Source organism: Pan paniscus, chromosome 1 (genome assembly GCF_029289425.2).
Source record: "Pan paniscus chromosome 1, NHGRI_mPanPan1-v2.0_pri, whole genome shotgun sequence".
Lineage (NCBI taxonomy): Eukaryota > Metazoa > Chordata > Mammalia > Primates > Hominidae > Pan > Pan paniscus.
In genome coordinates, this window is record NC_073249.2 from 167,780,116 (window position 1) to 167,797,887 (window position 17,772).

At 42.7% G+C, this 17,772-nt stretch overlaps 1 long non-coding RNA gene across 1 annotated transcript in view; it reads right to left on the minus strand.

The window, feature by feature from the left end:
• Positions 1–1,469: 1,469 nt before the first annotated feature.
• LOC134729676 (uncharacterized) overlaps positions 1,470–17,772 on the minus strand; it is a 44,040-nt gene continuing 27,737 nt past the window's right edge. The window contains exon 3 of the long non-coding RNA XR_010110967.1: positions 1,470–3,429. This is a non-coding gene — a long non-coding RNA (uncharacterized LOC134729676). The remainder of the gene's footprint in view (positions 3,430–17,772) is intronic.

Sequence of the window (17,772 nt, forward strand, 5' to 3'; positions counted from 1 at the left end):
GTGAACTTTTGGCAAGTGATTCCCTCTACCCCTCTTGTTTCCTTCACAGTGAAATCCAGAATTTGGCTCAATGACATGAGGGCTTTTCAACTGCTAATATGTATATAAGTCACCTGAGCATCTGTTAAAATGCAGGTTCTGATTCAGTAGGTCCAGGGTTGTCCTGAGATTCTGCATTTCTAACAGAATCCCAGGTGAAGCTAATGCTGCTACACAGTTGGAGTAGTAGGGCCTATATATGATTTCAAAAGCTCCCTCCCACTCCTGGTCTCCGTGTATCACATACTCTCTTAGTAACAATAACAGCTCCAAAGGGTTTAAATATATGCTTATATACACATTTATTAAATTACACATATCATAGGTCGTTAAACCATCAAACAATACAGAAATATAAAAACACAGAACGTGGAAGCGCCCTGGTAACTCTACCTCCCAAAAGAACTATTGTTAATGGTGCAAAGTACTTAAGAATATGAGGACCCATACAAAAGTTTACGGCCTTCAGCTGTCCCTGCCCAGTGTGCCTCCAGTATGTTTTCTGGAAGGAGTTAAAGTTTCTTCTCTAGCTCAAAGTCACTGCAACACCCCAGTGTGGTAGATGACAAGGTGGCAAGCTTGGGCATATTAAGTGGAGGACCAGAGCTCTTTGTGTTGTATTCTTCTATGGGGATTTAGAGGTTATGGTGACTTCAGAAAGGGATCTTCACAGAGCTAAGGAAGGGAGAATGAAAATACAGGCTCAGAAATCCAGTCACCTGGGGCTTTCCAAATAGGGGCTTTTTCCTCTTTAATCTTTCTGTGGGGCCATTGCCCACTTACTAGGGGGAAAGTTTGGTGCATGTTTTCCCTAGAAAATGTCCTGTGACATCAAAGAGTGACCTAATGGAACCAAGAACAATGAGAATTTCTTTAGCAATGGGGGCTCAGGATCAACTGGGTCCTGGCTATCCAGAGAAGAATCCTTAGCCCAAGGTACACAGGAGAGAGGGAGATTTTATCTTCTGCCACCTCAAGCATGCAGGTGAGAGGGCCAGATGCAGACTCTGCTCTTGCATATACCCTATCCTATTTAAAATGGTTTCTCCTAGGAGTTTATAGCCTAGAATGTGCTCATTGAATACTTGTTGAATGAATGAGAATCCTAGAAATTTCTATCACTCAAGGAGAATTTAAATGATCATAAGTAAAGGTGTTTGCATGAATTCATTTCTGGTTTATTGAGGATTTACTAATAAGGATAGGGCTCTTGATGAACATTTTGAGGAGACAGTACGATATAGTAAAAAGATCCCGGGCTTGAAATCAGAGAGACTGAATCCCAAGTCTACCATTTGTATATTGTTCATCTTTCAGCAAGTGATTGACATTTTTGGGCACTGTTGTCTTCAATGGGGAAAGAATGATTTTTGTCATTCTCACAAGATTAAACAAGATAACGGCTTGAAAGAACTGTATTGAGACGTACAGATGTCAACACATTATTATTATGAGGCATTAAAGGAAATTAAAGAATATTCCAAATTACTGTCACTTGAATTGGGGATGGCTTCATGTACAAGTGATGAGGATATTATCTCTCAGTTTCAGTTACAAATTCTTTCACCCCCATACTCTGTTTTGAGACACTGGGCTGGGACTCTACAAACCAAATTCCTTCTTTGTCAGCAGCTCCCTTTTAGGCCCTGCCAACCAAGGGATGCTCGAGAGAGACCGTATGACAGGAGGAGGAAGAAAAGACTGGCTGCTTCCTGTTTGCTTCTGTTTCTGTCACCTCAGGCTGGCTTCTTCACACTGGCAGCAGCACTTCCTTCCAGTTGAGTCCAGTTTGCAGTTTTCCAATACATGGAGGAGCAGCCTTGTTGCATTCCCTCAGAGACACCAACATAGCTGCTGGAGTTTCCTCCAAAGAGGTCTGGCTTCCAGCTCCACAGAACTCCTCTTCCTAGCCCAGAGACCTCAGCACCAGCTGAGCAATTGCTATGCATTTGTGACCTGTATTCGAGTGCTCTGGGGCTAATCCTTCAAGTTTCTGCCTTTTAATCATTCTAACCTCTCCTTTTGTTTCCTCAGCAGTAGGGGTTGTAACTATTTCCTGTAATTGCTAACACTTGTTACTCTTTTTGTTATTATAGTTCTTTAGCACTTAGTTAACAATTCTTTATGTCAAATTCTCTCTTAAAGGTAAGCGAAGTGTTTTTTCTGTATCCTGAACCACTGCACAAATGGACATATTAGGCTAGGTTTGGAGAAGAAATAGGAGGAGAACTGGTATAGAAAAGAGCTCAGGAAACTCCAATAGTCTTTTATAAAGGTTCTTTGAAAAATTCTAGAACGTTCCTAAGGTAAGTAGCTTCTGTGATGGCCCCCAATGATACTTACATGCTAGCATTCATGGCAGGATTGATTATGCCACTTCTAAGATTAGGTTATTTAAAAAATCTGTAGCTTCCATCTTAGGTACTCTCTCTTGTATTGCCAACTTTGGGGAAAACTAGCTGCCGGATTATTAGGTGGTCCTATAGAGAGACCCACATACTGTGGGGCCACAGCCTGCAAACACATGAGTTAGCTCGGAAGCAGATCACCATCCCTGCCCCTGATAGCCCTCAGATAAGACTGCAGCCTCAGCTGACTGCTTACAACCTTGTGAGACGTTAAGTCAGAGACACTGAGCCAAACCACACCCAGATTCCTGACTCACAGAATTGAGATTAAAAACGTTTGTTATTTTAAGCTAGTAAGTTTTGGAGTAAGTTGTTATGCAGCGATAGAAGACGAATGAAGTTTCTTTTATTGAGAAACTATGGAAGGATGAAAAGAAAATATTTTTCCAACTTTATTTTCCTAATCAGTGAATATAGAAAACTGATTTAAGAACCAGCAGTTGTATATAATTATATTCCATTGATATTCTTTCAGTTTCTAAGATTTTACTTTCTCCAAACCTTAGTTTGTTTCTCTTTCTGTCTTCCTTTTTAGTGAAATATATGCTGTTGGAGAGGAAACTGGGGCAGAGAGAAATAATACATATTTCTAAATAATCTTCTGGCTCTAATTTACCCACAGGCATACCCTGAGCTAGGTATTAAATAAAGAAAAACTGTATATTTCAAACCCTAGCTCTCATTTCTAAGGCGCTTACAAGTTAATTGAGATGACAAGACACGGACAAAATTAAGTAACCTAAGGAGACCAGGACTAATCAGGATTCTTGTTTGCAAACAGTGTATTTGTCATGGTAGGTTAACATGTTTAACAGGCAAACACAAAGTGTCAATGCTTGGACATTATGTACAACTTTATTTCTTGGCATGAAGGGACTGCGAGGCAGGAGGGGCTGTGTTCTATGTACTTACTTAAGAACCAGGAGCTCTGGGTCCTCCCATCTTGTGCCCCTGCCTTCCTCTAAGTGACATCAGTGAGCAGCTGGGGAAAGAGAGCAAATAGCTGATGAAGTGGGAAGTTTTTGTGGGCTAGCTCTGGAAGTACATCACTTCTTTTCATATTCCATTGGCCAGAATTCAGTTATACAGAGCCAAAGAACTGCAAGGCAGGCTGGGAAATGTAGTCAGCTGTGTGTCCAGGATGAAAAGGAAGTGAGGTTGGGTGAACACATAAATGCAGCCACAAACAAACAAATTCTTGTTGAATTCAACAGAAAAAAATAAATTGAAGTGGTATTTGCATAGCTAGTGATACCAAGTAGAGTTGTGCAGGTTTTGTCCAGCAGAAAGTTTCCTGGGTGAGGGTGAGTGAAAGCTGTGTTCAGCTTGAAGAAAGGTTTGCTTCTTTCTAATGATCTACTAAGAGGGACATGCCTTTAAGAAACCCATACAAAGGCACTATGTGTGTTAGGACACCCTGTATCTATCTTACAGAATCAACAAGAAGGCACAAAGGTGAGGCTTGGATATCAAGCAGAGCCCAATGCTGGTCAAGAACAATCTATTACAATGTTGCTGGTGACCCTGCCACCACTGGGCATTCACTGCCATGTGACAGGACGCTGACACCCTGGAAGCTGTGTCCTTACATGGTAGAAATGGGTCTAGCTGCCTCTCTGGGGTTTCTTTTATAAGGGCACTTGTAAGGGTGGAACACACATGACCTAATCATCTTCCCACAGGCCCCACCTTCTAATATCATCACCTTGATAATTAAGTTTTAACATATGAATTTTGGGGGACACAAATATTCAGACCATTGCATCATCTTATTGTTTTCTCAGATCACTCCAGGGACCACTCATCTGGGTTCTCTGAGAAACAGACAGACACCAGATAGGCTTCAATGTGTGAGAAATTTATTAGGGAAAGTGCCTACGAGACACAAGGGAAAGGAAGTTGGGAGTGTGGGAGAGAATGCAAGTGATGCAAGTGCAGAAGAGAGGGGGAATTAATGAAGGGAAATTGGGCATTAAGGGTCTAGATTGCAGTGCACCTCTAAGAGAAGTGTGGCAATGTTGTTGGGGAGGCCTGAGCTAATGTTGGCTCATCAGAGGAGCCCCCGATCTCCCCAGGACCTGACCTATTTTAGTACTCCCAGAGTGCTCAGTGATTGGCTGGGAGCAGCAGTGGGAGCATGGCCCAGATGCAGGTGCAGAGATGGATTCCAGTGCCCAGCAATGAGGGCACTTATGCTCCATGTAGTTTGAGATCTGAGGAGCCCATTGTCATGGCCACCATAGCAGCAATTAGAATGCTCTAAATCAGTGGCTGGACTCAACTGTTTAAAGATTAAGCTTCAGTCATCATTCCAAAGAGTGAAGGGTAAAAAGCTCCCTGCAGGTGAAACCCTGTCTGTACTAAAAATACAAAAATTAACTAGTCATGGTGGCACGCACCTGTAGTCCCAGCTACTCAGGAGGCTGAGGCAGAAGAATTGCTTCAACCCAGGAAGTGGAAGTTGCAGTGAGCTGAGATCATGCCACTGCACTCCAGCCTGGGTGACAGAGTGAGACTCCATCTCAAAACAAAACAAAACAAAACAAAACAATCTCCTAACCCACGTATCTTTAAAATCATTAATTTCATTAATAAAGCCCTATTTATAATTTCTATTATGATAACTAATAAAACTTCTGGTGTTGAACAGAGATGAAAGTAACTGAAATGGCTCTGGAGTGGCCTTTTGAGTAAATGCTGGCTTAATACTCCAGCAGTGTGTTTTCCTGCTTAGGGTCACTAGACATCCATGGTGTAGAATAAAATAAACTGATATGGTTTGGGTCTGTGTCCCTGCCCAAATCTCATGTTGAATTGTAATCCCCGGTTTTGGAGGAGGGGTTTGGGAGATGATTGGATCATGGGGTTGAATTTCTCCCTTGCTGTTCTTGTGATAGTGAGTAAGTCTAATGAGATCTGGTTGCTTAAAAGTGTATCACACCTCCCCCTTCACCCTCTTTTCCTTCTCTGGCCATGTAGGACGTGCCTGCTTCTCTTTTGCCTTCCACCATGATTGTAAGTTTCCTGAGGCCTTCCCAGCCATGCTTCCTGTACAGCATGCAGAACCATGAGCTAATTAAACCTCTTTTTAAAAAAATTAATTGCCCAGTCTCAGGTATGTCTTTATGGCAATGTAAGAATGGACTATGCAGTGAGCCGAGATTGCACCACTGCACTCTAGCCTGGGCGAAAGAGCGAGACTCCGTCTCAAAAAAAAAAAAAAAAAAAAAAAAAAAGAATGGATGGACTAATACGCTGACACAGACTTGCAGAGCTCACTGAATCTACACTGAATGACGTTGAAGCGCATCGGCGGCAATATAACATGATGATACCCATATATGGCAAAAATAACAAAGGTGGAGCAAAAATGACTAATATCTTGGAATCATCGAGATAATCCAAATACAACACTTTATTATTATATCTTACCATATCACGATTTAGTAGAATTTTGTAATATTATGGAAAGAAGCCTTTGATGCTATGGGATGACCAGAATTTTCTCATTTCCCTTTGCCAGGATATGAACAGAAGCAGGCAGAGGATGAAGCTGATGGTGTGCATGGTAAGAAAGGAGGGCTAGTCCTGTATGTGCTTAACATCTGCAGGATATGTATAGACAGGTAGCTGGATTAGGTGTATGCTGGAAGGAAGGGCTGCACCCCTGACTCTGTGCACAGGTGTGTCACAGGTGGGGAGACAGGAAAACACCAATCCATTCAGGTGCAACTTTTGATTGATCAGAATCTGTGTCAATATCACAATGAATATTTATACACAGCTTTGCTATTTTCAAAGCCTTTTCCTATACTACATTGTCTCACTTAATCCTCATAATCCTGAAAAGCAAGTAGCATTTTTGTCCCCACTTTAAAAAGTTTGTAAGGCACACCTAGTCATTGTAAAGCCTGAATCAAAACTGAGTTCCCAGACTCATGGTCCATCTGTCACCTGTCACCACTAGTTCATGCTGAGGTTACAAAAGCAACTGGGATGTATTCTGTGCTTGCAAAGAGCTCTTCTCTGAAAGAATTCCCTGAGAACATTTGACACTACCGAAAATTCTGAGAAGCTGGAGAAAAAGTGCTTTTTCAATTCAGGTTCTGGCAGAGTAGGAGGAGTAGAGTCACAATGAAGGGAGGGTATTTGTGTGTGTATATGTGTGTGTGTGTGCATGTGTGTGTGTGTGTGTGTGTGTGTGTATGAGAGAGAGAGACAGCGCTTGAGAGAGACAGACAGAGGGGGGCAGACAGCAAGGCATGGCTAGCTACTGTCATAATGAGTTCTTTCCAGGCCAGTGCTTGCTTACCCCCCAGCTCTGATGGAGACACACACTTACTCCTTGGGAGAGGAGCTGAGGTGGCTTCCACAGCTCCAGCAAGTTAGTCTTGGGAGGCAGAAACCTGGAGACACTAGCTTGGTGGTTACCACATAGGTCCAGGCTTGGATCTCAGCTCTGCCTGTGACCTTGGGCCAGTTTATGGACTTCTACACTTTTACTTTGCTAAAATCCTAGCCTCCTAACCCCTCCCTCTTGTCCCCTCTCTCATTCCCTTTCAGAATTGCCATGTCGTACCCAGGAGTAATCTTTTAAAAATGTTAATCTACTGGGTGTGGTGCCGCATGCCTGTAGTCCCAGCTACTCGGGAGGCTGAAGCAGGAGAATTGCTGGAGCCCAGGAGTTCGAGTCTGCAGTGAACTATGATCAGACCACTCCAGACTTGCAACAGAGACCCTGTCTCACAACTTTTTTTTTAATTTTAAAAAGTGAATCTGATCAACTCAGGACTCTTGAAGCTTCCTCAATATTGTCATCAGTAAATAAACCCCAAAGATTTCTCATTGTACTTAGGACAAAATCTCATATCCTTTTCTCATGGAAAGGATTACGTGATCTGGCCCCTGCCTCCCTCTCTACTTCACCACCCTCTTCACTGACAGTTCTCCAGCCCCACTCTCTTTTTTGTAATTTACCCCAAGCAGCCACCTCTTCCCCACCTCAAGGCCTTTTTGCCTGCCTGCTTCTGGGGACTCCCTTTCTCTTCTTTTTACCTGGCTAATCCCTGCTCATTCTTTAAGTTTCAACTTACCTTCCTAAAAGAGGCCTGCCCAGAATACTTTGTTTGAATCCAACTCCTCAACCCCTTTCTTTTCCTTTAAAGCATTTAGCATGATTTACAATCATGCATTTGATTGTGCAATTCCTTATTAATTTCTGTCTCCTCCCATAGGTTGTAGATCCCTAGAGAGCAAAGAGTGTTTCTATTTTCTTCCTTTACGTCTCCTCCTGGAGTCAGTCACAGTGCCTGGTACATAGAAGGTACTCAAGAAATACATGGTGTATGAAGGAATGAATGACGGAGAGTCACATGTAAAGCACCTTGTCAAAGAACTTTAGCAGATTTTTGTAGTCCTGTCCCCTCCTAGTGGATACAGCCAAGCACCATTCTCAGGAGTGGGTGCAGACAGCCCCCACCCCAACCATCCACCACTGGGAAGAAGGCCCTGACCATGACCCTGTGGGTTAGCCAGGTGCAAAGCCCCCGAGGCTGTGGAACCAGGCTGAGCAGGTCCAGTGGCAGCCCTGCCACCCCGGAGCATAGGAGTGGCCTGGAGGGAGTGGGAACAGGTTGCTGGAGAGCAGGTCTCCTGGGTCCTCATCAGACTCAAACCCTCCCTGTCTCTTTTTCCCTACTGCAGAAAGCTATTCTGCCCTGTCCAATGCGAATGGATTGGCTGCTTGTTTTGTTGTATGTGCTGCTAGGCAACTGGCCTGTTTTTGCTTATTTACCTCCCCTGGGCCATTTCACAACACTTTGTAATAGGCTGTGCTCTCTCTGCTGCACATCTGGTTTGGATTGAGCCTGTCAGAGCTCCCTCTGCGAGGAGAGCTAGTACTTTCCCCAGCAGTCACCAAGACGGCCCCCCGGGGCTCTGGCTGCTCTTTGGTGCTGGACCCCTCTAGGCCTGCCCAGCCCCCATTCCCTCTTCACTCTGCACCTCCCAGTCTTTTTCAACAGTTCACACATTTCAAAGCCTGAAGAGGGGAACTTTTGAGATGGAAAAAACTGACAAGTGTTCAAGGAATATTAGAGGAGAAAGGAAACTAACAAGAATAAAGTTTGAGTCCCAAACCCTCTCCTTCTCAACCAGAAAGGAGAACTGACTTACCCAATGGGACAGAGAGAGAAAGTGACAGACTCAAGACACTGCTTTCCTTGATATCACACTCCCCAAACTGCAGCTGTCTCATCAGCAAAACCACCCTGCCGATAGAGAGGGTTCATTTCGACATTACTAGGTTTGAAGGAAACAATAGGTTTGCCCTTCTCCCCATCTTACCTGAAAATTTCAAGTGGGGTTTCTGTAAAGAACCAAAAGAGAATCAGAGGTTTGATAGATGTCATCTTAGAGACACAGGGAAAGAAATGAAATTTCCAACTTTTTTACCTACCTGCATAGAACATGTTGGCCAAAGCAGGGCAGGGGCAGGTGCAGGTGAATGAAGGAAGACTGGGAACAAACACAGGACACCTCTCTCTGCAACTCCCGCATTGTTCTGGCAAACACATTCCGTACACAGTAAAATCCAAAATCCTGACAATGGCTTGCCTGGCCCTGTTACCTCTCTGACCTCATCCTCCCCTTCACCCACCCTGGTACATTCAGCTCCAGCAATTTGTGCCAAGAGAGCAGAAAAAAAGGTTTTCCTCGTGTGAAAGCAACCAGCCGCTGGGCAGAGCTCAGTGAACAGAGCAAGGACTGGATCACACACCCCTTTGTTCTGTTCATTGTTAGTTCTCGTACCTAGAACAGTTGTGCACAAAGATTGGGCTCCATAAGAATTTGTTGAATGAATGTATGAATGAATGAACAAATGAATGAGTCTGTTTTTCTTCCCAGCTGTTTCACATGATGATATTTCCCTGTACTTGCCTCTCACTTACAACATAAAATGCTGATCTATCATCCTACAGTGTAAATCTCTCATGAGCATCCCTTTATCTCTCTGTTCCAGGTCACTGTGCTCCTGCCCATTTTTGAGCTTCTGGAATACAAGCTGTGCCTTTGCCTGGAATGTCCCTCCCAGTCTGACTAGGCATCTTCTGATGGGGTTTGACCTGGTTGCTTCTAACACTAGGATGGACCTCTTGGCAATCTCTGGATACCTTTCTGTGGTTTGTTATAATGGTAATTATTACTTATCTGGCTGCTTCACATTGATTAATTAGTGGCAGATAAGAAAACCAGATGGCTAGCTGTATTGTAACGGAGAGCAGTCCATGATCTCTATCCTCTAAGATTTTCTAGTGATTCTTTTTCAGGTTTTTTTTTGTTTTGTTTTTGACCTTAAATATAGACCACAAGGGTGTAGAGTGATATGCAAAGCAGAACTCTTGATTTATATTTTCTCCTCAAACTTTCATCTTCCCCAATTACCCACAGTGCATGGTAATACCATCCATTTAATTTCTTAAGACAAAAAAGCCTGGGACTTAGCAATTGATCATGAGTCTGTCTTTCTCTAGACCCAAGCCATCAGCAAGTCCTATCCATTCTACCTGCATGGCACCCCTCAAATTCATCTTCTTCTCTCTACCTCCATGGTCCAGGTTCCCAGCATTCTTGTCTGCACCGCTAACTCTTTATTTTTATTCTCCGTTGTCCAGCAAGTGATTGGAATCATGTTTTAAAACAAATTTGATCATGTTGCTCCTTTGCTTAAAGATGCCCAAATGGCTCCCTGCTGCACGTGGGATAAAAAGTCAGGCCTTTACCTTGGCCCTGGAAGCAACACTCTGGCCCCTGCTAACTTCTCCAACTTCAGTTGGTACCATCCCGTTCTCCACTTCTCACTGTGCTTCAGCCACACCAGCGCTCTTTTTGTTCCTCGAACTGGGCAAATCATTCCATTGCCAGAGCTTTTTCATCACCTGTTTCCTCCCTTTGGAATATGCTTCCCTCCAGTCTTCACATGGCTGACTCACCTGTACTTTCAGATCTTGAATTAAATGACACCTCTTCAGAGAAGCCTTTCCTGACCACTCCATTTGGAATAACATGACCTCCCTCCCCTCTGTACACAGAGTCTTACTCTCTCATATCATCTTGTTTCAAGTTCTTCCCAACATGCACCACCAGATTTTCTATTTGTTGTCTCTCTTCCCCCAGTCAGAATGAACTCTATCAGAGCAGGAACCGCTGTGGCTCCAGCACCTAGACATACAATAGGCTCTCAAAATGTTTGTTGAATGAATGAATAGATCAGTCAATAGTAACCTGAGAATAAACTGAGAGTCAGGCATCCTGGGTTCAAATCTTACCTGGCTGCTCTCAAGCTATGTGACTTTGAATATGTCATGTGTGGGCTCTGGGCCTCCCTCTCAATATCTCTAAAATGAGATCTGATTTAATGATCCCTAAAGTCCTTTGCAGCTTTCAGATATACTCTGATCCTATCAGCCGTTCAATATTGTTGACCATAAAAAATGGTCAAAGACGCTGATGACAGCAATGACCCCAGCTATAGTTGAACTATTTTTTAATCCCATGCAACATCCCAGGCTACATTTTATTTATGATTTACATTTAAGCATCATATCCAAAAAGTATTTGATGCAGCTCAAGTTTCATACCCACTTCCCCAAAGAAGTCCTTACTTGCACCATTTATACAGGGAGAAGAAGAAGCGCTCCCATCTAGATTGCTGTATCAGAATGGACTGTTATGATTGCAAATGGCAGAAACCTAACTCAATGCAACTATAACAATGAGGGAAATATCTTGGCAGCTCTTGAAATCCATGGAAGAACAAAATGATCCAGGTGCTGGAGGGACAGCAACAGAGCTGGACCTCAGGTGCTGCTGGAGCCAGAGGCTCAATTCTCACTAGTCTTCCTTCCAACTTCATCTCTGTCTCTATCAGTGTATTGATATTCTTCTCTCTCAATACAGCCTGGTTCTTTCCACATAGTCCCAGCGCAGCATTTATCACACTCTGTATTAACTTATTTATTTGTTTTCTTGCTTACTTTCAGTCTCTCAGTACAATAAAATATGTTGAAGGCAAAAATCCTATGCATTTCTGTATCCCTTGCACCCAGTGAAGTGCCTGGAGCATAGAAGGTGCTCAATAAATATTAATTGCATAAATCAGTGGTAGAAAACATAGCAACCAACTTATTCAGTGTTTAATATCCAACAACTTTAGTTCCTGGAAAAAAGCTAACAAAACTCTCTAGGGTTCTGCTCAAAAAATAAAATGAGTTAATGAGAAAAACAAGTAAAATCTCAGGGAAGGGACTTATTTGTCCAGCTAGGCCATATGCTTACCCTTGGACCAAACAGTAGTAACTATTGACTGTGATAATGTCTTTGCATCTGTGTGAAGTAGGGGAGGAGAATCTTTTAGAAAAACGTCATTGGAGGAAATCCCAGAGGAGTCAACACACTCACAGAGTTGTTGTGGAGATCAAATGAGCCATTGCAGAAGAGGGTGCTTTGGAGAGCTATTATGAAGTTCCCATTTTTGTAGGTCAAAATTGATCAAATATTGGCAATTTTATATATTTCCACTTAATGTAAAAGTGTTAAAGGTGTTATATGGATGTAAAATATGACTAATTTGATTTCAAGTCAGCAGAATAAGAAAAGAAAACCATGTTTTTAAGATGAAGGGTTAAGTTGATTCCCTTTTATAATGATGGTAGCCAAATAGGGTTAGCATGTGCTAACTTTATGGGGAGCAGTGCTACATGGGTTATCTCATTTTTTTCTTCCAACACTTCCATGAGGTAGGTACTAATAATTACATCCCCATTCTACAGACAAAGAAACTAAAGTTTCAATGAGGTTAAACTATTTGCTCCAGATGACACAGTTCAAAAAGTGACAGAGCCAGGAATTGAACCTGGGTTTCTTGGCCATTTGTTACACTATGTTACAGAAGGAGTCAGAGTTCAGCTCCCCTTTGAAAGCTAATCCACTACTACCAGAAGACTGAATCTTTCCTTTTCCTGTGAATCTACAGACCTGGGTTTACTCTGCTTCCAAGTCATTTGTATGGCATTATAAGTAGTAGAGTATGTGTGACCCATGGCCAGACACATCTCCTTGAGGGCCTATCTTAATCACCTTTGCCCTCACAATGAGCCTTACATTCTACTCAGCCTGTGAAATGTACTCACCAAAGGTTCATTGAGGTAGGCAGAAGACATTTAATTTGCTATCACAAAAGGATGTAGTCCTTGGTCTGCAAGGACTACAAGTTCCAGGGTGGTGAGAGACACGGAACAATGGGAATGGCAGGGACAATTATAAAGACAAAGCTCTCATTTGTTGAGAGCCTATTAGGTTTCCGAAAGTTATGTCCAGTATCTTTAGTTTTTCTATTGCCTTGCAAGGTAAGTGGTGGTATCTCCAGATCTTACTGCTTGAGAGCTACAGATTTGTGTTATTTCTAAACTGTAAACATCTCTGTGATTACCAAAGCTGGGCCGTGAAGATGTGTTTGCTCTAATTACGATCACACAAATCACTGAACCTAAAAACTATCCACAGCTAGAATTTCACAGAATTCCATTCTGGGCAGGCCCCTAAATTTCTCCTGAATTCAAACCTCACCCACACTCCAGAGCCCTACAACTGTGTCAAACAAATGCTTGACTTGATTTTATACATGAACTTGATCTTGAGCCATGGAATTTCAGTGCTGTGCCTGCAAGTCTGGAATTTAAATATTAGCCTTCCCAACCAAGATAGCTTTGATCTCTCAAGTTTACACACATAAGTATTGATAACATGGCTCGAATCGCAAGCAAGAGCACCACGGCTGTAGCCCATGGCTGCCAAATGTGTGCATGTGTACACAGATCTCTACTGAGATCAAAATAGACTTAGGTTACACAAGTGCTTATCTGATGGAGGTGGGAGCCCCGCACATGGGCAGAGAAACAGAGCTTACTTTCATGCAGCTGCTCTTACTTGCTGCATCTTACAGGACAGACTTAAGAGTGAACTGTAGGTGAACTCTGGCGTGACCAGGCCATTACAATATGGCCCAACCTTCCTTAATTTTCTAAAGTCTGATTTCTCATTTGGGAGTGGCTGCCATGGTTAGCTACTATTTTTTTTTTTTTTTTTTTTTGAGACGGAGTTTTGCTCTTGTTGCCCAGGCTGGAGTGCAATGGCGTGATCTCGGCTCACCGCAACCTCCACCTCCCAGGTTCAAGCAATTCTCCTACCTCAACCTCCCGAGTAGCTGGTATTACAGGCATGCACCACCACGCCTGGCTAATTTTGTATTTTTAGTAGAGATGGGGTTTCTCCATGTTGAGGCTGGTCTCGAACTCCTGACCTCAGGTGATCTGCCTACCTCGGCCTCCCAAAGTGCTGGGATTACAGGCGTGAGCCACCACGCCCAGCGGTTAGCTACTATTTGCCAAGTATCTGTCTTGCACCAGGTACTTTATGTGTTTATATAATATTAATATCCACATATATTTATATTAATATAAATATCCACTTATATTTATATTAATATAATATTAATATAAATATCCACTTATACTTATATTGATATAATATTAATATAAATACATTGTAAGATATAAAATGCATTATGTAGTATAATCAATACATTATATATTAATTATATAATGTATTATATATTATATATAATTATATGTTAATTATATAATGTGTTGATTATACTATATAATATATTGTATATATTATAATATATATTGAAGTTCCCATTTTTGTAGGTCAAAATTGATCAAATATTGGTAATTTGATGAACTGGCCATGTTCCTCACTGCTCCTAATAAATATAGAAGTATATATTTACCATATATACCATATATAAATATTTGTATATATTTATTATGTATTATATGTCCTATAATAATGTCATATATTAATATATCAATATAAATATGTGTTTAATATAATATAAATATTATGTTATACTAATAATGTTATATGAACATATAACGTACCTGGTACAAAAGAAATACTTATTACTATGTAAAACTTATGCATGGCGGCTGGGTGCAGTGTCTCACGCCTGTAAACCCAGCACTTTGGGAGGCCAAGGCCGGCGGATCACGAGGTCAGAAGTTCGAGACCAGCCTGGCTAACATAGGGAAACCCCATATCTACTAAAAATACAAAAAATTAGCCAGGTGTGGTGGTGAATGTCTGTAATCCCAGCTACTTGGGAGGCTGAGGCAGGAGAATCGCTTGAACCTGGGAGGCAGAGGTTGCAGTGAGCCGAAATCATGCCATTGCACTCCAGCCTGGGCGACAGTGCGAGACTCTGTCTCAAAACTAACAAACAAACAAACAAAAACAAAAAACACTTCTACATGGCAGAAACTATTCTATGAGTTTTACACATAGGTCATTTCATCCACATATCAGTCATATAAAGTTGGTACTACTATTATCTTTATTTTGCAGATGAAGGAACTGAGAGACAGAGAGTTTAATTAGCGAGAGTCACACTGAAAACAAATGGCAGAGCTAGGATTTGAGACCAGACATATCTCTTTCTGTCTCCCTAGGAGCCTGGTGAGGTAGATGTGGTCATTTAACAGAGAAGGAAAATAAGTCTAATTAACTTGCCAAAAGTTACATGACCTGTTCACAGCAGAACCAAAATTCAAACCCAGGTCAAAATTCAATACCATGTTTTTCTTTGGACAGCCTGTTTTTGCATGGCCTGATTTTTGTATGGCTGGTGAGCTGAAAATGGCTCTTACACTTTTAAAGGATTGTTTTTTTTAAAAAAGAATATGCAACACTGATCATATGTGACCCCCCCCCCCCCCACCAAAGCCCAAAATATTTGCTATCTGTCTTTTTAGAGAAAATGTTTGCCAACCCCTCAGCTATACTGTCTCCTCTCCATATTGGCCTAAAGTATTAGGTTGGTACAAAAGTAATTGTGGTTTTTGTCATTGAAAGTGATGGCAAAAATTGCAATTACCTTTGTACCAACCAAATACTTTATGAGGGTCAAATGAAGGTGGGAGTGTATATATATAATTTGGGGCAAGATACTTCCTGTTCACTGGACCTCAGTTTCCCCACTTAGAAGGAGAAGTAAGATCTGCAAGCCTCACCCCAGTTCTAATCTGCCCCAATGTAAGGTGTTGTTCTGTTGCTGTACTAAAGTAAAGTATTACTTTTTCTATGCCACCTCCCGTGTTATTACTTGTCACCTAACTTATTGCAAGAAATTCAGACATTATTATACTTCAATGTTGGAAAAAACCATAACCCCCAAAATAATCCCTGGAAGCTAAAAAAATGCTTCACCTCTAAAACATCAGCCCTTCTGTGATGTGCTCTGAATGCAGACACCTTCATCTTTGCTTATTCTCCCAGCCTCTCTGCATTTCAGGTTGTTTATTACCTCAGAAGTGTTTGCTTCTGATCCTCCCAGTCTCCCCTACTCCCCTCCTTCTCTCCCAGTTCTCCATGATTTTTAACACTAGCAAAAGAAAAAAAAATCAAAGCAATCTACCAATTTTCTTCCAATTTGTTTCCTAGTGTCAGATGCACACACTTTCCCTTCTCGGCATCCATTTCTTCTCTTGAGCATGGCCTCCCACATATTCTAAGAACAAAGCCAGCTCCTTCTAATCTTCTGATCTCTTGTATCCTTCTCTTCCTCTCTCAGTGGTCAAGGTAGCCTTGCCCATTTACAGATTTGCAATCTCTCCCAAAGTCCCCTTCACAACCTCCCTCCACCCAAAAAGAAACCTAATCCAGAACTCTCCCCAGGACACTAAGACCTCACTCTGGTCTTGAGCACTAGCCCAGTGCAAGGGCTGACCAGCAGCCATACCTGTTCCTCACTTGCCCTTGAAGGAAGGCAATGGCATTATGGTGATGTAGATCCAGCCTCCATGGAGCCCACGGGTCTGGTTTGTCTTCATCTTGCTTAAGAGAGGGTAGGCTTCTGCTTCTTCTGACCCTCACCCTCATCTCTGTAGGATGGTTGCAGTAGCCTCCCAAGGAGACCCCTGCCTCTAGACCCCTTCCCTTTCCTTGAATCGTTACCCACTCTGCAGTCATAGGAAGTCCATACTTAACTGCCCTTCATGGTCCCCTGTGCCTGCAGAATAGTGCTCCCTGCCTTAGCTCTCCATGAGCCAGCCCCTGCCACTCTCTGAACACATTTTTATTTCCTACCATGCTGTCTCTCATTCCCTATGCCTTTGCTATGCCAAAGTACTTAGAATGTTCTAAGCATTCCACACAAAAAGATTGCACATTCTTTCCCTCCATGGGATGTCCTTCCTCAACTCTGCTTTCCAGGAAAAGTCTGCATATCCTTCCAGTCCATATTAGGCCATTCTCACATTGCTGTAAAGAAATGCCTGTGGATGGGTAATTTATACAGAAAAGAGGTTTAATTGGTTCACGATTCCATAGGCTGTAAAGAGAATATGATGCTGGCATCTACTTGGCTTCTGGGGAGGCCTCAGGAACCTTACAATCATGGTGGAAGGCGAAGGGGGAGCAGGCACAACACATGGCCAGAACAGGAGCAAGAGAGAGAGTGGGGAGCATGCCACACACTTTTAAATGACATCTCTCACAAGATGTGAAAACTTGCTATCATGAAGACAGAACTAAGGGTATGGTACTAAATCATTTATGAGAAATCCACCCCCATGATCCAGTCACCTCCAACCAGGCCCCACCTCCAACATAAGGGATACATTTCAATGTGAAATTTGGGCAGGGACACACATCCACACTATATCATGGTCCATGCAGAATACCTTTCATTTGCCCCTCTAGATCCATACATTACCTTTCCTCATCTGCTCTGTATTCAAGAGGTTGATCTATGGGGATTGAATTGGTGGGTTCTTGAACCTTCTGTTTCTAGTTGGGTTTGGCCAACAGGGAGCCACAGGAGACCAGAGGGAGGGAAAAGAGGAAGGGAGAGAGTATGATATTCCTTTGATACACTGTTTGCAACGTCACTGAACTGGCCATGTTCCTCACTGCTCCTCCTAAGGAAAGCAACTCTGCAGGACAGTTCAGCAGCTATTAAGAGTTGTGAGAGGCCGGGCGCGGTGGCTCATGCCTGTAATCCCAGCACTTTGGGAGGCCGAGGCGGGCGGATCACGAGGTCAGGAGATCGAGACCATCCTGGCTAACACGGTGAAACCCCGTCTCTACTAAAAATACAAAAAATTAGCCGGGCGTGGTAGCGGGCGCCTGTAGTCCCAGCTACTCGGGAGGCTGAGGCAGGAGAATGGCGTGAACCCAGGAGGTGGAGCTTGCAGTGAGCCGAGAT